Genomic DNA, 21493 nt, shown 5'->3' on the forward strand with positions numbered 1-21493 from the left:
CAACCTCCAGGGCAGAAATAACAGCTAGGGGCCCATGCTGCGGGACACCTGACAATTTTAAGGCACTCCGGGGCCAGAACAAAATGTTGCGGCCCCCTCCTGGCCAGGAATGCTGGGGAGTGAAGTCACCTTTATCCAGCGCAGCAGCAGAATACTGCCGGGCAGAAAGAAGAGCGAGGATCCCATGCTGCGTAACACCTTTTGACTGAGATGCTCCGGGGCCTGAACAAAACATTGCAGCCCCCTTCGGGCCAGGAATGCTGGGGAGTGTAGTCACCCTCTCCAGCACAGAAACAGCTAACTACTGGGCAGAAAGAACAGAGAGGGTCTCATGTTGCAGGACACCTCTGACAATTTGGAGGTGCTCCGTGGCCTGGAGAAAACGTTGCAGCCCCCTCCCGGCCAGGAATGCTGGGGAGTGTAGTCTCCCTTCTCCAGAGCAGCAGCAGCAAACTCCTGGGCAGAAAGAACAGAGAGGGTCCCACGCTGTGGGACACGTGACTATTAGAAGGCGCTCCAGGGCCTGGAGAAAAGGCCAGCCCCTACAGGCCAGAAATGCTGAAGTGTGTAGTCTTCCTTCGCCAGCGCAGCAGCAGCAACCTCCAGGACAGAAAGAACAGCAAGGGTCTCACGCTGCAGAACACCGGACTATTTTAAAGCACTCCAGGGCCTGGAATAAAGTGCGGCCCCCTCCAGCCCAGACATGCTGCGGAGTGTTGTCTTCCCTTCTCTGGCGCAGCAGTAGAACACTCCCTGGCAGAAAAAAGAGAGGGTCCCACGCTACAGAACACTTCATATGAATTTAAAGAGCTCCGGAGCTTGGACAAAACTTTGCAGCCCCCTCCGGGCCAGCAATGCTGGGTTGTGTAGTCACCCTTCTCCAGCGCAGCAGCAGCAAACTCCCGGGCAGAAAGAACAGAGAGGGCCCCATGCTGCGGGACACCTCTGACAATTTTCAGGTGCTCCGGGAGTGGACAAAAAATTGCGGCCCCCTCCAGGCCAGGAATGCTGGGGAGTGTGGTCTCCCTTCCACAGGGTAGCAGCAGCAGGCAGAAAACAGCGAGGATCCTAAGCTGCGGGACATCTCTGATGATTTTAAAGCACTCCAGGGCCTGGAATAAAGTGCGGCCCTCTCCGGGCCAGAAATGCTGCAGAGTGTAGTCTTCCCTTCTCTGGCGCAGCAGTAGAAAACTCACTGGCAGAAAAAAGAGAGAGGGTCCCACACTACAGAACACTTCATATGAATTTAAAGAGCTCCGGGGCCTGGACAAAACGTTGCAGCCCACTCTCGGCCAGGAATGCTAGGGAGTGTAGTCTCCCTTCTCCAACGTAGCAGCAACAGCAGTAGCAAACTTCCAGGCAGAAAAAAACTGCAAGGGTCCCACCCTACGGGACACCTATGATTATTTTAAGGCACTCCGGGGCTTGGAATAACGTTGCAGCCCCCTTCGGACCAGGAATGCTGGGGAGTGTAGTCTCCCTTCCCCAGGGTAGCAGCAGCACACTCCCGGGCAGAAAAAAAAGCAAGGGTCCCACGGTGCCGGACACCTTACGATTTTAAAGCGCTCAAGGGCCTGGAAAAAAGTGCGGCCCACTCTGGGCCAGGAATGCTAGGGAGTGTAGTCTCCCTTTTCCAATGCAGCAGCAAACTCCCGGGCAGAAAGAACAGCGAGGGTCCCACGCCGCGGCTCCTCATGATTTTAAAGCACACCGGGGACTGGACAAAATATTGGGGCCCCCTCAATGCCAGGAACATTGGGGAGTGTAGTCTCCCTTCCCCAGCATAGCAGCAGCAAAACACTCCAGTCAGATAGAACGGCGAGGGTCCCATGCTGCGGGACACATCTGTTGATTTTAAGGCTCTCCGGGGCCTGAACAAAATGTTGCGGCCCCTATCGGGCCAGAAGTACTGGGGGGTGTAGTCTCCCTTCTCCCGCGCAGCAGCAGAGAACTCCCGGGCAGAAAAAAGTGTGGGTCCCAAGCTGCGGAACACCTCTTACTATTTTAAGGCACTCCGGGGACTGGACAAAACGTTGCAGCCGTCTCTGGGCAAGGAATGCTGTGGAGTGTAGTCTCCCTTCTCCAACGCAGCAGCAACAGCAGTAGCAAACTTCCAGGCAGAATAAACTGCGAGGGTCCCACGCTGCGGGACACCGCTGATGATTTTAAGGCACACCGGGGCCAAGACAAAATGCTGCGGCCCCTTACGGGCCAGGAATGCTGGGGAGTATAGGCTCCCTTCCCCAGGGTAGCAGCAGCAGCAAACTCCTGGGCAGAAAGAACAACGAGGGTCCCACGCTGCGGGACACCCGACGATTTTAACGCGCTCCGGGGCCCGGACAAAACGTTGCAGCCCCCTTCCGGCCAGGAATACTGGGGAGTGTAGTCTCCCTTCTCCAGCACAGCAGCAGAAAACTCCCGGGCAGAAAAAAGAGCGAGGGTCCCATGCTGCAGAACACCTCATACGATTTTGAGGCGCTCCTGGCCTTAATGGCCAGTAATGCTGGGGAGTGTAGTCTCCCTTTGCCAACGCCGCAGCATTTAGAAAGGGAAAGCGTGAGGAGGGGATGAGACTGGTGGTTTTAAGTCAACCAGGGCACTCTGGTAGACAAATGTCAATAGTTTATGGAGCATAGGCTAAAGATAGGTGAACGGGGGGCAGTCGGGACCATCTCCATAAGTGTGCCATTTGATGCATAAACAGACTGGTTCCTGGCTCACCCACCGTGCCATAATGTTTTTTTTAATTTTTTTAAACCAGATGCAGCAGGCAGACATCTGTGAGCCAATGAGCTGTATGCAAATAATGTCTAGGGATATACGCACACATCAATCCTCACCTATTATCGATCCGTGCACATCACTTGTTTTCTGCCCTACTTTGCTTCAGATTGCTATTATTGGTAGTCAGCTCCACCAATTTACAGGAAAACAGCAGGTCCAGCAGTGCAAATATTCTGATCGTTGCTACAGGCCTTTCCCTCACATGCTTCTTCCCATCGCAATCAAGTCACCCTCAATCTGTGTTTGGCCTGTATGTGGGTGACTGCACCAGAGCGTAAGATGGCAGCAATTGCCTATAAAAGGCTTTACCCGCCTGAAAATAAAGCAGAAGCATTTGGCTTTGTCACTGCTAGGTTAGCTGACAACTGAACATACTGGGCTGTTCTGAACTTTACAACCCCAATTAAGTCCAAGGATGATTCGGATTCAGTTCTACAAAAAATAAAAAGAAGCCCTCAAAAATATATATACTCGGAAGTGGAGGACACAAACAACTAAAGTTACCTCCGAAGGCAGTGCCTTTCCATGTGCGTCCAGTGACAAGTCGGAAGGGCCTGGTAGAAATCTCATTTCCGGATGCAGCTACTCCTACCACCACGCTGGTACCCCCATCCTTTCTGGCAGGCCTCCAGAGCAGCTCGCTTTTCCATACAAACAAATAAAATACATTAACTGATCTTACGTTGATGCTGCAGTATACACATTTTGTTGCCGTTTATTTAATTAAACTATATTGGTTTGTAAAGTGTCAATATGGCACAGGTGCATTTCGTAAGGGGTCGGCTCAAGGATGGTTTAGGAGGGATGGACCTGGTGCAAAAATGAGGGGAGACAGTGGAAATCTTGGATGGAGAAAGTGGGGACTGAGAAGCTTGCCGGTGAGAAAGGAAAAGTTGTTCTGCATGAGGGAAAGAGTTCACGAGTAGGGCCACCTCCTGTTACATTGTGCAGCAATAACGTCTATCATTTAACGATGAGGCGAGACAAGCGAGCAGTTGGTGCACCTTGAGAAGCTCAATTCCAGAGGGACTAATCTTTGCATATGAGAACCACATAAAAGACATACTTATTCAAAGACATTGAGACAAGTTTAATATCTTGTAAAATCAAAGTGTCAAAACAACAAAATGCATAGCATTTTCCGCTCGAATCTGGAAGTTTAAAAAATATATAGGAGAAGGTAAAACGCTGAAAAAAAGACCTGCTGAATTAGCAAACCAAGTTGATCGCAGAAAATTTAGATTACAATAACACAAGTCGTTCAAATGTATTTTTCAGCTCTTCGGAAGTTTGCCTTGCAGTAGCCTTTTCATTGGACGTGGGAATCTGATTAAGCTTATACAGTAGGGACGGACTGAATGTTTTTTCTTCATTTAAGAGTATCGAAAAAAACGTGCAACTGCATAAACAAGTGATGTGGTCATCCGTGCTGCTCAATACCGTAGGGAAAAAGAGGGCAGACAGAACAAAAAAAGGCAGGTGCAAATAATGAGTGAGGATAGCGGGAGGGATGGTGTTGGTAAGGATATATGTAATTAACAAGGAAGAGGGATTTCCAACACAGGACTGCACTGCTCTAGGTCTTCTATTGGCCAGCCGGGCACACAAAATAGCCATATAATTTCGGGCAATGCAAGTGTATGGACAGGAAATCTATTTTTCTCCAGATTGATGGGGTAGTGTGCAGGAGGGGAGGGTGGGGGCTAGTTATTCAAATATAGAAAAAATAAACAGAGGATAAAAGTTGTTCACTTAGACACCCAACATACCACGACATGACAAACGGTAATCAAAAAGAAAAAAGGCAAGTGATGCATATGGTATTTAACAATATGCTGAAGTATCCTGCAGCAGCCTTTGCAGTATGAGGCGAGAGGGGGGGACCATGACAACAACGTTGCCGATGCACTCAAAGGAATAGTCCACTCCCCCATCTGTTAGGTCAATGAGCACCTCCTGGGTGGGTTGATGCACTCAGTCGCTCCAAATACTTTTGCTTTTTCAAATTTGTCTTTGTGTCAACACCAATTAACTGAGCAGCACCGGCCACTTTACAGCTCATGATCACTGCAAGGCCGACCCCTCCCAATCCAAAGACAGCACAGTTTAAACTTGTCTCTACCTGTAAGCATGAAGGAAATGAAAAAAATATGAAAGGGAGGCAAGTGTGGGGGCACAACGATGACAAATTAAGAAAAATCGAAGTCAATATACAAAATGAACGATTTCTTTCAACTAGTGTGCATCTTGCTAAATGCCTGAAAACAACCTCCTGTCCCGGCAGCTCCAAACCAACATAAGCAGAATATTGCAGTTTGAGGAAGAGGATGGGATGTACGTTTATTTTGTGCGGGAAATATCTTTCAAAGCTCAGATTTTATTTTGATCTTTTGGCCCAGGCTCTGGTTGGCCGTGGAGGACGCGGTTCACTCGGATAACCAGGTGCATAAAGTTTGGCGGTCTGGAGAATTATTCTTTAATACAAAAGGCCCCATATATCGCTCTATATCCATTTTTTAGGTCTCGCCTTGCTATCGCGTAAGCGATCGCGAAGCGAGACTATTGTAAAGGGGCTTTTCAAAGTGCTCCCAAAAGCGGATTGCATGGCTAGCACGCGCACAATCACGCGCATCGTGCCGCCATGCACTCCGCTTTTGGGAGCACTTCAAAGGGGCCGCTCCCCCGCCTGGAATGCGCTCCCCCATCAAGCGCGCGCGCCACGCTCCGCCGGGCCTGTCTTGTTAAAAAGTGTTGTGTGTGGCAATATCTTTTCACTGTCACCGCACGCTGAAGATATTTTGTATGTACATACTAATCAGGAGATACGCATGCCCTTTTAGACACGCATACACTTGGATATGCTTTTATACTACGGAGCGTTGCACGGCGTTAGTTCCGTAGGGTTTTAAACATACACATTCACACACGCATGTTTTTTTTGGGATTGTTGAGGTACCACTGGACACTGTGGATCTTTTCGCGGTGCTGTGTATTTTTCACTGGGCACTGCTTAGCTTTTGCGGCGTTTTGTTGTTTGGCGGTTTTCCTTTTAAAACGCACACAGAAGCGCATCTTTATTAAATTGTTTAGCTGCCGCTGCTTACTACACTCATATGGCCCCAGCCATAACATGCAACATACACAAGCCCTTTTGCTTCCTGCAAGCTATTTACTTCACGCACAAAAATCTGGGGTTTCCACAATTTACAGCTACTTTTCAGTATTAAAACACTAATCCCACTGCTCCACCGGATAGTGCCCCGTCACAAGGCACCTTAATTCCACATGAAAACACACAAACACAGGGCAAAATGCAAAGTACTGTGGTGGGGGAGGGAGGGGATAAGCACAAGCCCAATGACATGCAAGCCCGCTCCATTCATCAGCTTTTGGATGTGTTAAAATCCACAGTAGTTTAATACACCATAACATAGTATAGCAAAACATAACAAAACACAGCCTTGCCTAACATAACAAATCATAACATAGCATAACAAAACATAACATAGTATAGCATAACAAAACACAAAACAAAACATAGCATAGCATCACAAAACATAGCATAAAGCATAGCATAAAGCATAGCATAACAAAATACAACAAAACATAGCATAGCAAAACAAAGCATAGCATAAGAAAACACAACAAAAAATAGCATAACAAAACATAGCATAGCATAAGAAAACAAAACATAGCATAACAAAACATAGCATAGAACAACAAAACATAGCATAACAAAACATAGCATAGCAAAACATAAAATAAAGCAAAGCATAGCATAACAAAACAACAAAACGTAGCATAGCATAGCAAAACAAAGCATAGCATAACAAAACAAAACATAGCATAACAAAACATAGCATAACAAAACAAAACATTGCATAACAAAACACAACAAAACAGCATAGCATAACAAAACATAGCATAACAAAACATAGCATAGCATAACAAAACACAACATAGCATAAAAAACAGAATAGCATAGCATATCAAAACAAAACATAGCATAACAAAGCATAGCATAACAAAACAAAACATAGCATAGCAATACACAACAAATCACAGCATAGCATAACAAAGCATAGCATAACAAAACAAAACAGCATAAAAACATTGAATAGCATAGCAAAACAAAACATAGCATAAAAAAGCATAGCATAACAAAACATAGCATAGCAAAACACAACAAAACATAGCATAGCACAACAGAACAAATCACAGCATAGCATAACAAAACATAGCATAGCAAAACAAAACATAGCATAGCAAAACAAAACATAGCATAGCAAAACAAAACATAGCATAGCAAAACAAAACATAGCATAGCAAAACAAAACATAGCATAGCAAAACAAAACAAAACAGCATAGCAAAACAAAACAGCATAGCAAAACAAAACATAGCATAACAAAACACAACAAACCATAGCATAACAAAACACAACAAAACATAGCATAACTAAACAGATAGCATAAAAAAACATGGAATAGCATATCAAAACAAAACATACAATAAAAAAGCATAGCATAACAAAACATAGCATAGCAAAACACAGCATAGCAAAACACAACAAAACATATCATAGCTTAACACAACAAATCACAGCATAGCATAACAAAGCATAGCATAACAAAACACAGCAAAACATAGCATAACAAAACAAAGCATAACAAAACAAAGCATAACAAAACAAAGCATAACAAAACAAAGCATAACAAAACAAAGCATAACAAAACAAAGCATAACAAAACAAAGCATAGCATCACAAAGCATAGCATAACAATCACAACAAAACATAGCATAAAAAACAGAATAGCATATCAAAACAAAACATAGCATAAAAAAGCATAGCATAACAAAACATAGCATAGCAATACACAACAAAACATAGCATAGCAATACACAACAAAACATAGCATAGCAATACACAACAAAACATAGCACAGCACAACACAACAAATCACAGCATAGCATAAAGCATAGCATAGCATAACAAAACAGCATAGCATAACATAACAAAAAATAGCACAACAAAACAAAGCATAGCATAACAAAGCATAACAAAACAAAACATAGCATAGCATAACAAAGCATAGCATAACAAAATACAACACAACATAGCATAACTAAACAAAACATAGCATAAAAACAGAATAGCATATCAAAACAAAGCATAGCAAAACTAAGCATAGCACAACAAAACCTAGCATAGCATCGCAAAACATAGCATAGCAAAACACAACAAAACATAGCATAGCATAACAAAACATAGCATAAAAAACATAGCATAGCATAACAAAAAGCATAGCATAGCAAAACACAACCAAACATAGCATAACAAAACACAGCATAAAAAACATAGCATAGCATAACAAAACATAGCATAACTAAACAAAACATAGCATAAAAAACATTGAATAGCATATCAAAACATAGCATAAAAAGCATAGCATTACAAAGCATAGCAAAACACAACGAAACATAGCATAGCACAACAGAACAAATCACAGCATAGCATAACAAAGCATAGCATAACAAAACATAGCATAGCAAAACATAGCATAGCAAAACAAAACATAGCAAAACAAAACATAGCATAGCATAACAAAACACAAAACAGAGCATAACTAAACAAAACATAGTATAACTAAACAGAGCAAAACATAGCATAACAAAACACAACAAAGCATAGCTTAACAAAACACAAAACATATCATAACTAAACATAGCATAGCATAAAAAAACATGGAATAGCATATCAAAACAAAACATACAATAAAAAAGCATAGCATAACAAATCACAGCATAGCATAACATAGCATAGCAAAACAACAAAACATAGCATAGCTTAACACAACAAATCATAGCATAACAAAGCATAGCATAACAAAACACAACAAAACATAGCATAGCAAAACAAAGCATAGCATAACAAAACAAAGGATAGCATAACAAAACAAAGGATAGCATAACAAAACAAAGCATAGCATAACAAAACAAAGCATAGCATAACAAAACAAAGCATAGCATAACAAAACATAGCATACCAAAAAATAACATAACAAAACACAGCATAACAATACATAACATAGCATAACAAAACACAACATAGCATACCAAAAAATAACATAACAAAACACAGCATAACAAGGCATAGCATAACAAGGCATAGCATAACATGGCATAACAAAGCATAGCATAACAACGCATAGCATAACAAAGCATAGCATAACAAAGCATAGCATAACAAAGCATAGCATAGCAAAACAAAGCATAGCATAACAAAGCATAGCATAACAAAGCATAGCATAACACAGCATAGCATAACAGCATAGCATAACACAGCATAACAAAACACAGCATAACAAAACACAGCATAACAAAACACAGCATAACATAACATAAAACATAGCAAAGCATAGAATAGCAAAACAAAATATAGCATAACAAAGCATAGCATAATAAAACACAACAAAACATAGCATAACAAAACATAGCATAGCATACACAAAACAAAGCATAGCATAACAAAACAAAGCATAGCATAACAAAACAAAGCATAGCATAACAAAACAAAGCATAGCATAACATACACAAAACATAGCATAGCATAACAAAACATAGCATTGCATAGCATAACATAAGAAAACATAGCATTAAGTTTGATAAACTCATAGTAGCGGGCTACCTAGCTTTAACGGGCAGTGAGTGTAAGCAACTCCGTCAACCCAGAAGCAGTCACTCGGTCACCTTTGCTCTTGCATTGCAGTGGCTTCGTTTATTAAACAGTGCCCATATTTATACTGTTAGCACTTTACTTGTGCAAATTTCAGGGCTCACAAAACTTTGATGAATCGAAATTCACAACTGAGGCTGTTAAGTTCGTGCTATATAAAACCCTAAGGATAAATAAAAAACATTGCCATTTACAATGTGAATAGCTCCAACAAACACAAGACCTTTTTCAAAGTACAAAACATTGCCATTTACAATACCAATAGCTCCAGCTCCAACAAATGCGAGACCTATTTAATTTCCAATGCTTGTGCTTTCATGTGTTCTAGTGCTATATTAACACCATGCTCCCCACCACCTTCCTCCAAAAAGATTTTACAATCCAAACTGTGTTCAGGATTTTTGTCAGTACTTTAGGTACAGAATGACAGACAAGACACTACTTTTTAGGTCGAGCCTAGAGCAGCGCATGTGCTGCTGCTCGAATTTTAGTAAGGGGTAAAAAAAAGTGCTACCAGATGCTGCCATGGCCGGCCTAAAGCTAGAGTGCATGTGCGCGGGCTGATATACGCGCTTCAATTCCACCCCCTTGCGTGCCTCTTTGTGCTTCAATTCCCTCCCCCACCACAGATCTCGTCACTCTGCTCGCCTCCACTTCCCCCGCCTCTCTATCCTGTAGCAGGCGGCGCGATCACTCATCAGTTTCACTTTCGCGGCCAATGCTTGTTTTCCGGGCGGCCACTGCTTGTTTCATTTATACCCTTTGAGTGGGTCAATGGCGAAGGTGCTTGAACCCTGGTTGGCTTTGGGGACGCGACTATTAGTCATTGAATTAAATTGAATTGAAGAAGCTCTTATATAGCGCATGGCTACTCGAAAGCATCCCAGCGCTCAACAAAGGGTAACCCAAGGACAATAGGAATACCATTGACTAGTCCAGAAGCGCGACTCTAAGTCCTCGGAAAGAGCCAGGTTTTCAACTTCTGCCGAAACACAAGCAGACAAGGATCCTGGCGAAGGACCAGAGGAATAGAGTTCCAGAGTTTGGATGCATTTAATGAGAAAAGACGACCACCAGAACAAGATCTATTAATTTGAGGGACCACTGCCAAGTTCTGATCATTGGACCGAAGATTTAAGGGGGATTTGTAGGGAATGACCAAATTTTTTAAAGTGGGAGGGCCTTTCCCATAGAGGAGTTTATGTGCCATACACAAAGATTTAAAGAAAACCCGCTCTTTCACCAGAAGCCAGTGAAGAGTTTTAAGAGCGGGTTTAGCTGATGTGCGGTGGTTAACGCCCATTAGAAGTCTTGCCGCCGCATTCTAGGCAGAACGTTCCTTCTCACACAGCTGCTGCTTGCAAAACCTTATTCATAGCGGAAATAGAATGGCAGTCTGGTAGTTGATAAAGGAGTTCTTAAATAGGCTCAATTGTGATCATCAGACTTTGCTGACCTCTGACGAACTTTACCTATCCAGCCTACACCGGATTTCATAGCCCTTTGCCTGCTTGTGCTGAAGAACAAGTTACTTACCTTCGGTAACTATGTATCTGTAAGAAACATTAGTTAGTTAGATTCCTCACCTTAGAATATCCCCAGGCGTCAGACTGGATCCGGAAGATTTTTGTAGCAATACCCCTTGCGCGTCGCTAGGAGTCGTCTGCGGCTCCGCGTCCGTCGTCGTGCGCCGGAATGACGTCGGAGTACTTAGACGCCGCCCTCGCGCGCTGACGTCAGTTCTTGTACATAGCTTTCCGCGCCAGGAACGCAGAGCCATGCAAGAGACCGACACTGGTGCCAAAAAATTCTAGGGCCCTGAAAGGGATAGCCTTAACCCTAGATGTCAGTTCGCAGAACGGGGAGGAGGGGTGGGTCGGTGAGGAATCTAACTAACTAATGTTTCTTACAGATACATCGTTACCGAAGGTAAGTAACTTGTTCATTTGAAAGAAACACGTTAGTTAGATTCCTCACCTTAGAATAGATACCCCAGCAATACCAACCCCGGTGGTGGGTCTGCGAACCAAGATCACACCAGAAAGTCCTGGAGGACAGAACGGCCAAAGAAGCCATCCCTCCGGACTTGGCTGTCTAGGCAATAATGCCTGGCAAACGTGTGTAGCGAAGCCCACATCGCCGCCTGACAGATGTCCTGCAAAGGGACTCCCCGTCCCAAAGCAGTTGTAGCCGCCGTGGCCCGAGTAGAATGGGCACTCAGCCCAACAGGAGGGTCCTTTTTTGCCAAGGAGAAACAGATTTTTATGCACAAAACGACCCACCGAGAGATGGTCCGTTTGTGCACAGCTTTCCCCTTCTTAGCACCCACGTACCCAACAAAAAGCTGGTCGTCCACCCGGAACTGTTTCGTGCGGTCCAGATAAAAGGAGAGCGCACGTTTTGGGTCCAGACGGTGGAGCCTCTCTTCCTCTTTGGAAGGATGCGGAGGCGGAAAGAAGGTGGGCAAGGTGACAGACTGCCCAAGATGAAATGGAGTCACCACTTTCGGAAGAAAGGAGGGACGAGGCCGAAGGACAACCTTGTCCAGATGAACAGAGAGAAAAGGAGGCTTTGATGATAAAGCCTGGAGCTCACTCACCCGTCTAGCCGAGGTGATGGCTACCAGAAAAGCAGTCTTAAGCGTCAGAAGACGAAGAGGACAATTATGAAGAGGCTCAAAGGGAGCGCACATTAGAAATGTGAGAACAAGATTCAAGTCCCACTGAGGCATTACAAAAGGGACAGGAGGGAACGTGTGAGTAATGCCTTTAAGAAAGCGTGTAACTACAGGGGACTTGAAAAGAGAAGGCTGATCAGCAAGCCGTAAGAAGGCAGAGATGGCAGCAAGATAACCTTTCAAGGTGCCCAAGGCAGAGCCCTGCTGGGCCAAAGAAAGAAGAAAGAGGAGAACCTCAGATAGAGGGGCGGAAAGGGGATCCACAGCCTTTGCTGTGCACCATGCCACAAATTTGTTCCACCGGCAGGCGCATACCGTCTTTGTGGAGGGACGCCTGGCTGCCAGAATGATATCACAGACTTCAGGAGGCAAGTCAAATGGCATCAACTGCCGCCGCTCAATCTCCATGCATGGAGGTGTAGGCTGGACAGGTTCGGGTGGAGGACCGTCCCCTGTTGCTGCGACAGAAGATCCTCCCGAAGGGGCAGACGTATCGGAGGATCGGTCAGCATACTGAGTAGCTCGGGATACCAATACCTTCGTGCTCAATCCGGAGCCACCAAGATGACTTGGGCCCGTCGTACCTGATATTCTTCAGCACTCTGGGCAGAAGTGGTATAGGCGGAAAGGCGTACAACAGACCGCAACTCCACTCGCGACGAAAAGCGTCGCCGAGCGAGTGCAGCCTTGGAAATTCCAACGCGCAGAACTGCTGACATTGCGCGTTCTCTGCGGTGGCGAATAGATCTAACCAAGGCTCTCCCCACTGATGAAAGAGACCTTGCGCCACTTCGGAGTTCAGACGCCATTCGTGATCCATCATGCACCGGCGGCTGAGTTCGTCTGCTCTGGCGTTCAGAGAGCCCGCCAGATGTTGAACCACTAGGGTGACGCTCTGGTGTTCCAGCCATGTCCAGAGGCGCAGAGCCTCCTGACGAAGGGTCCACAACCCCACCCCGCCCTGTTTGTTGCAATACCACATGGCGGTGGTGTTGTCCGTGAACACCTGCACGACACTTCCCCTGACAGAGGGGAGGAAGGCTTTAAGTGCAAGCCGGATCGCTCTCAGCTCCAACAAGTTGATATGGAGTCGAGACTCCGCCGGAGACCAGAGGCCCCTGATCTCCGCCTCTCCCATATGGCCACCCCATCCCAGGAGGGACGCATCCGTCACTATGACATGCTCCGGTTGGGGCAGGGAGAGGCTCTTGCCCGTGACCCAATCGCGGTCCGTGAGCCACCACTGCAACTGCTTCGCAGTGCCCTCCGAGATCAAGACATGGTCGGACAGGTTGCCGTGATGCTGGGCCCACTGAAACTTCAGGTCCCACTGCAGAGCCCGCATGCGCCGCCTGGCGTGATGCACTAATAGGATCTAGGAGGCCATCAGCCCCAGAAGCCGCAACACTAACCTGACCGAAACCCAGGATAGAGGCCGAAATATGGGAATCAGGGCCTGAATATCCCTGACCCGCTGCTCCGGTGGATAGACCCGGAACTGCTCCGAATCGAGAACCGCTCCGATGAAGAGGAGCTTCTGAGAGGGGCTCAGGTGTGACTTCGGCACATTGATGGAAAACCCCAGCAAATGCAGGAGATCCGCCGTAGTCTGGAGGTGGGAGACGACTGCCTGGGGCGAGCCCGCCTTCAACAACCAGTCGTCGAGATAGGGGAAGACTGGAACCCCTGATCTGCGCAGATGAGCTACGACCGCCGCCATCACTTTCGTGAACACCCGAGGGGCACTGGTGAGGCCGAAGGGGAGCACGGTGAACTGAAAGTGATCCTGACCCACCGTGAACCGCAGGTAACGCCGGCGGGCCGGGGATGTGGAAATATGCGTCCTTCAAGTCCAACGCTACCATCCAGTCTCCAGGGTCTAGGGCAGCTAGAACCTGAGCCAAAGTTAACATTTTGAACCGTTCCTTCCGGCATTGACGTTCCTGAGGCCCAAGATAGGGCCTAGGCCCCCTTTGCCCTTCTTGGGAACCAGAAAGTAGTGGGAATAACAACCACGATCTACTTCTGGGCTCGGAGCGCGCTCGACGGCCTCTTTGGCCAAGAGGGACGCAACTTCCTCTCGCAGAAGATTCAAATGATCCTCTGAGATACGGTGGTGCTGCGGTGGCATGGCTGGAGGGGTCGTCTTGAAGGGGAGGGAGTAGCCCCTTCGGACGATTTGCAGCACCCACCTGTCCGAAGTGATGGTGCGCCAGTGGAGCAGGTGATGGCGAACTCTGCCTCCCACTGGCGTGGAATGGGCCTGAAAGCTCGGACTAGGAAGGCTTTGAGGCGGATGCTGCCGGGATGGATGTGGACTGACCGCGTTGTCCTCCAGTACCGCCTCAGCGGAATCCACGTCCGCGACCGCGTGCAGGCTGGTTCTGCGGCCGGTGGCTAGGCGGACGTGAGGAGGTGCCCCTTCCTTGGCCACGAAAGGAGCGAAAAGCGGAAGTTTGTGGCCGCGGGGCCGAGAGGCCCAAGGACTTGGCCGTAGCCCGGGAGTCCTTGAAGCGAGCCAGAGCACTGTCCGCTTTCTCACCAAAAAGGCAAGTGCCATCAAAAGGCATGTCCATGAGAGTGCTCTGGACATCCCCTGAAAAGGATGTGGACCGCAGCCAGGCGTGACGTCGAAGCGCCACCGTGGTAGAAATCGCCCTACCCAGCGAGTCCGTAGTGTCGAGTCCACATCGGATTGCATGGCACGCTGCAACTCTCCCATCGGCCAGAGCTTGGGAAAGCCGTTCCCGGGCATCCTCCGGGCACAGGGACAGCACGTCCTCCACCGTATGCCACAGAGGGGGAATAACGATCCAAGAGACACGCGGTGTTCAAAGACCGCAGGCCCAAACTGAGCGAAGAGAACAGCTTCTTACCGAACTGTTCTAGTCTCTTGGAATCCCGGTCCGGAGGGGCAGACGGGAAGGAGGATTGGGAGGTAGAGGCCTGGATAACCAGACTCTCGGGGGTGGGGGTGTTGGGACAGAAAACTGGGGGTCGCCCGGAGCAAGGCGGTGGCGCCATGCAACATTCCTATCCACAGGAGGGACTGTGGAGGGCTTGGACCAAGTGCCCTTCAGAACGTTAATGAGGGCCTCATTGAACTGCAGCAGAGGCTCAGTGGAGCTTGCTGCAGACTGAAGCACCTCAGTGAGGATGTTTGTTCTCACAGCCACGGCAGGCAACTCAAGCCCAAGGGCTTCGGCTGCCTTGCGCAGCACCACAGAAAAAGCTGCACCTTCCTCCGAAGCCACAGTCGGAGGAGAGATGAATCCAGTGTCCGGAGAGGTATCCAGACCACTGGCCTCCCCCAGTTCATCTGCCCAGTCCTGAGAAAGTTGGGCCTTAGCGGCCAGAGGGTCCTCGGACCCCTCCCAGTCGCCCCCGTCATCCGATTCCTGGTAAACAGGAGGAATGATCGGAGCTGGACGATAGACAAAATGTGTCTCCAGCGGAGTCTGCTGCGGCGTCGAGCAGCGCCGGGTCCGGACAGGGGTTAAACCGGGGATCGACGTCGACCGGAGTCGGAGGTGGCACCGGTGTCGACGCCGGCGGATGAGGCGTGACTAGGTCGACCGGCGTCAACTCGGATCCAGGCCTGGATCCGGCGGGGACCTGCGGCGCCGGAGCCGCCGACGGCGCGCAAGGTCACCCAGTCTAGTCCGTGGGGCCCGAAGGCGCGCCGGCGAGCGTCGACGGCGGAGCCAGGCTCCTCATGGCCGAGAGGAATGCACTGACCTCCGCCGGCATCGCGTCAGTCCCAGGGACCGGCGGGTATGGGGACGTGCGCAGCCCCTGCGGCTCCGACGGAGCCGCGGGGGTGGGACCACCCTGACCCTCGACCGAGTCGAGCGACCGGCAAGGGGAGTCCGAAGAGCGATGTCGCCTCTTGGAATTCCTGGATCGCTTCGACTTACCAGAGGACTTCGAGCCAGACGAGCGATTGTGTCGGCTGCGGCTACGCGACCGATCCTTGAATATCCTCCTGGACCGGGATCGATAGGGGCGCGGAGCCGAGTGGCGAAGCTCGAGAAGCTTACGGGACCGCTCCCGCCTAGCTTTCGAGGTCAGGGCCATGCAGTCGGAACACGACTCCACGTCGAGGTTGGGCCCCAAACAGTACAGGCACCGACGATGGTGATCGGTGACCGACATCAGTCGGTGACAGTCGTCACAGGCTTTGAAACCGGGCATCCTACCGGCACCAGAGTCGAGAAAGTGACCAAAAAGAGTCAAAGGATTTAGTCAAAAAATGACTAAAGGGGTAGCTCTCCCGGATCGGCGCTTACTGGCGTGGAAAAAAGAAGAACTGACGTCAGCGCGCGAGGGCGGCGTCTAAGTACTCCGACGACGTCATTCCGGCGAACGACGCCAACGACGGACGCGGAGCCGCAGATGACGCCTAGCGACGCGCAATGGGTATTGCTACAAAAATCTTCCGGATCCAGTCTGATGCCTGGGGATATTCTAAGGTGAGGAATCTAACTAACGTGTTTCTTTCAGATGTGGCTTTTTAAAACTTCCTCAAGCCCCTTTTTTCCACTTTCGCTTTCTGATTCTTAGAGAATCACTGCTGAGAGCAAAATATATTGCCTTACAGTGAAATTGCACTGATAACCACGTTATGCTGTTCATTTCTTACTTTAAGTGGCGCAGTGATTAATTGTTAAGAACTAACATTTTCTGTCTTGTACGGCATCAGAAAGACGCATTTTAAACATGTATGCTTTATGCTGTTATCTGTTTATTACTCTACAAGTAGTGATAGAAACTTTATGACTGAGGTGCTGCTGTCTTAAAATGTTATCTAAATTTGTTTAATTCTATGGAATGTGATGCTGTTTTTATTTGCACGTGGCACTTTAAAGACTGGATTGTCTAAATAAAGTATTTCTGATTTATAGCTCCACTATACTATCAGGGGTGAATGCTACCATCTTATCTACAAGAAATAAATTACAATTCCAACTCAGATTAAACAACCAAAGGAGAAAAAGCAGCTTGAGGTGGCCCGACTATTGATAATTCATTCATAAAAAATATAACAAAATAAGTGGAAGCTCCTTTTCACTACAGCATGTAAGCTTTTGAATGTACCTGCATAGTGAACATGGACCACCGAGAGAAAAACAAGAGAAATAAAGATCTGACTTTTCCCAAAATAAGGACCCATGTGACCATCTGATACAATCCTCAGTGGTTTGTATAAGCGTCTTGCAAACCTACCCTCAAATTAATCCACTTACAACCCACATCTGTAAGAGGTGCTTTGATGATGATTCACCAAGAATAAATGCTTAAAAACAACTGAACCTGCCCAATAAACCTCGGGAAACCGGGACCTAATACATTCAGTAACAACAATGTTTCCTGAAGGAATAGTTCCATCAACAGACAAAACACACCAACATATACTTCGACAGTGTGCTCAATATGTGATTTTATACAACAGCATGCACAAAGCAATAATATTTATTGGCTTATTTTGAGTCAGCAACACTAACGGCAAATCATACAGATACATTTTATCCGGTTGACACAGTCAACAAATCAGATATATTTCATACAGTATCAGTGCTCAGAAAAGTGCTCACTTTGTGCAAAAAACAACAAGCATTGGCATAGCCAATAGGTCTCGCCTTTGGGATCTTACAAGTGTTTCGTTATCCAGCACAATATCCTTGGTGCAACAACATCAACTGTTGCATGGCTAAACACTTATAAGGTCCCAAAGGCGAGATCTATTGGCTATGCCAATGCTTGTTTTGAGGTCTGCAAACCATGCATGCCCAGCCATGGTCTAATCGTCTGAGTTGCTACCACATTTGAAAAGTTTTCATCTGGAACCATGGCCTGCTGCTGCTGCTTCCTCTTCCAGTAAAACCTTCAACAAGCCTAGTAAATAAAGCTGCGACTGTCAGTTTATCATCAGGTCAAAAGATGTACCGTCACTCCCACCTCAAAAATATTGACAGCATCAATTACAAGTAGATATAAATCATGCTATCAATTTATGGCACCCCCGTTAGAAGGGAATACTCCTACATCCACCCAAACAATGAACTGCACGGCCCCAGCGCAGGCGATGGCCATGGGTAACTACACCCCATTCACACAGGATGTAGTTCAAGCATCAAGACACCCGGCAGACGAGGCTGTGCAAAAATCAGGGCTGCTGCATGTATAATGGAGCTGTAACAGTGTTTAGAATGGAGAGCCAGGTTAATTAGGAAGGAATCTATACATTTTTAGGTCATGCTGAATCACTGAAAGGCCATTTTCTTACCCCACCAAGCCTTTATATTTACTTTTCAAAATGTCTGCTTGATGCTGGTTTGCTCACCCACATTTTTACAGCAGTTTTGTACAAGTGCTTGTTCTGGTCAGAAATGTTCAAAGACCAAAGAATGCCAGGACTACAATATAAAAAATAATCTACCCTGCCTTGGGATATGGCTGCTTCTCTTTGTTGCCGCTGATTTCATGCTGCTGAGAAGTCAGGAGATAGACTGCTCTGAACTTATGCAAATGAACAGTGCTGTTCAGACCAAGAATCTGCCAAACAATGCAGAGACTGGACTGCAAAGGTAGATCTGTTGAAGGTAACCCCCAGCCTTCCTGATGTGTATTCACCACAGGGGGCTAACATGGCAAAGACCCTGATGAAGCAGGCTCCAGTCACTGATCGATAACTATCCCCATGGGAGGATCAGTGTACCCACAATGAGTAATACAGTATAAAAATAAGCTGCACGCCCCAGATATTCCAGTTCATGTGATCTTACAAGCAATTAAAAAAATATTCCTGCCAATTGTAAAAATATTACTTTTTGACTAAACACTTTAGGATTATACTACTGTAGAATTTAAAGGACTGCTCAAAATTCAGCACTGTTCAGATGTGTCCAACTGAAAAGTGTTCATTTAGAGGGTAAATTGCGGTAATAAAATACCCTTGTGAAGGCACAGGAGCCCTGGAACTGTAGTAAGCACCATACCTGGTAGCCAAGAAACTACAGAGTGTTCCGGCAACTGCCAGCTGCCGCACCCTGCTCCGCATGCTATGTTCAGGCAGAGTAGATGTACACTTAGAACAACAATCTCTGGTCCAATTATTCACAATATTTTGCAGCAACAGGCGCTAGGAAATCTGCATTGACGCTGAAGCCACTATTTGTCAACTTTCAACGCAACCCACGTGCTACAGAAATTAAAAGTGCTAGTGGGGGGGGGGGGGGGGGGGGCGCAACTTGCTTACACCCATTAAAACTCATGATAAAAAAGACAAACCGGATGTGAACATACTGATGTATTCAGCTGAAGAGACCTATAGTGGATTTGTATAACAGTTGTTATTCAAGGACCACACCATGCACACGAGAGCTGATAAACCTGACATGGTGATGGAGGCAGAACTGTATCAAGCCCCATTTGTTAAGCAGCTCAAATGATTAGGCCTCAGTCATACTTAGATTTTTCCTAAATAATCCAATCACAATCTTTATTCTACACGAATTGCGGGAGAGGCTAGGGCATTCAGAGTCCTCCCTCAGTAGTAAATGCTGGAAATTGACTTATGCTGTCCAATTTAGAATGCAAGAAGAATGCTTAAATGATAAGTGGCAGTAGCGCTCAAATTTGTAGATTTGACCCCTTCTCACTGATGCTTACATTTTTAGAGTATTTTCTGAATGTTTTAGAAATGATTAAGCTTATCGGCGATGCTAACCGTAACATTTGTGTACTTTGTCAATGGGGTGCCCGCCACAAGGTGAAAGCTTCCCCCCCTCTTTTTTGCTATGGGAGCCTGTGCCTGCGTCCAGTATACAGGCTCCCATAGAGTTCAATGGAAGCTCGAGCGAACCAAGTCCGTAAGCATAAAAATGCATTGCATCACTCGTTCAGACTCCAGTTGCACGAATCACTTGTAAAGCCCTACGGATCAGAGTAGTACGGAGGGTTTTACTAGCGAGATCCGAATCATGCCCCAAGTATTGACATTTGTACTTGAATCATAGGCACTTCCAGTACACATTTCTTTCACTACACACATTTCCAGACAGGCCTGCTCTCTCCTTGAGCACAGGGAAGTAAAACACCATACACAGCAGAATGCCAACATTTAGAAAAAAACAGGAATTTATTTTACTTGCATTGATTTGGAGGCAATTTTAGGTAGGGGACAGCAAAAATAAAGCTGTATGTGGTTTAAAAAAAATCATGAGTCACCCTGCTGAGACAGGTGTGTTGGCACGTATGACATGGGTAGAAATGGAAGTGCATGCCAATATTCAAGAGCAGAAACACTTTGGCAATGGGGCCTACATGCATAGGGGTGCTATCTAGCACTGTGGCCTACATGCATAGGGGTGCTATCTAGCACTGTAAGTGGGATAAACAAAGTTTGAGAGGGTACTCTAAAAAAGGCAGGGGCAAAGAAGTGTAATTAGGAATAGTTTATAAGAGGCACAGACTTAGTAATACCAAACATCCCAGTTATTTTCAGGGAAAAAAATGCAAGTACTCCAGAGGCCGGCCTTACACATCCCCCTTCCAAAATGGGTCAAGGGAGCCAAGGGTTGAAAAAGTTTGGGAACCACTGCCATAAACCATCTTGCACTGGAAGATCCTTTGTCCCTCATTATGCAGGCCTTAGGAATGTCCTGATGGCAGATTGTCCTGCTATCAGGACAGAAGTATTCTTTCCACAGCAAAGTTCCAATAGCTGCCTTTCAGGCTCTGAATTTGTTCACCTGAACACTCAAGTCCACCACTCACTGGTAAAAGATGATGCTTTTTAAAAATAGCAGGTTAGAGTATTTTGTCCATGAGGAAGATCCAAAATGAAAACAGCCACATGCTCATGCACACAGACCCTTTCGTGATTTTCTCACGAATGTGGAATTTTATAAAGTATCTACTGTTCAAGGCATGGGTGATATATCTACTTATTCTGGATTTGTGTGTGTATATATTATAAATGTGTGTGTATATATTGTGTGTGTTACCCTGTAAACATCTGTTTGTGGCATGTAGTGCCGTACAATCACATGCTCTGCACACACCTGCAATCTAATATTGGGTCCGGAGTTGTGCAAGTTGTTTTTCTTCAAAGAAGACTTGAGTCACAAGGTCGAGTGAATCCTCTCAGGGATATTGCACTTGGACATCAACTCCATTGTTAGATTGTTTTCTCTCTGCCGTAGAGTTTGGACGGGTGTGCCTTTGCTCCGGGATTCAACTTCATTCAGTTCGTTCAGTTCAATCTTTTGGTTTCTTGCTGTTTTGGACTGTATT

The 21493-nt window shown here is 46.6% G+C and overlaps 1 pseudogene; it reads right to left on the reverse strand.

Annotated features, from left to right (window-relative positions):
* Positions 1-4608: 4608 nt before the first annotated feature.
* The window catches only part of LOC146862076 (alcohol dehydrogenase class-3-like), a 182776-nt pseudogene continuing 165891 nt past the window's right edge, over positions 4609-21493 (reverse strand).

Source organism: Triturus cristatus, chromosome 2_2 (genome assembly GCF_964204655.1).
Source record: "Triturus cristatus chromosome 2_2, aTriCri1.1, whole genome shotgun sequence".
In the NCBI taxonomy this organism is placed as follows: Eukaryota; Metazoa; Chordata; class Amphibia; order Caudata; family Salamandridae; genus Triturus; species Triturus cristatus.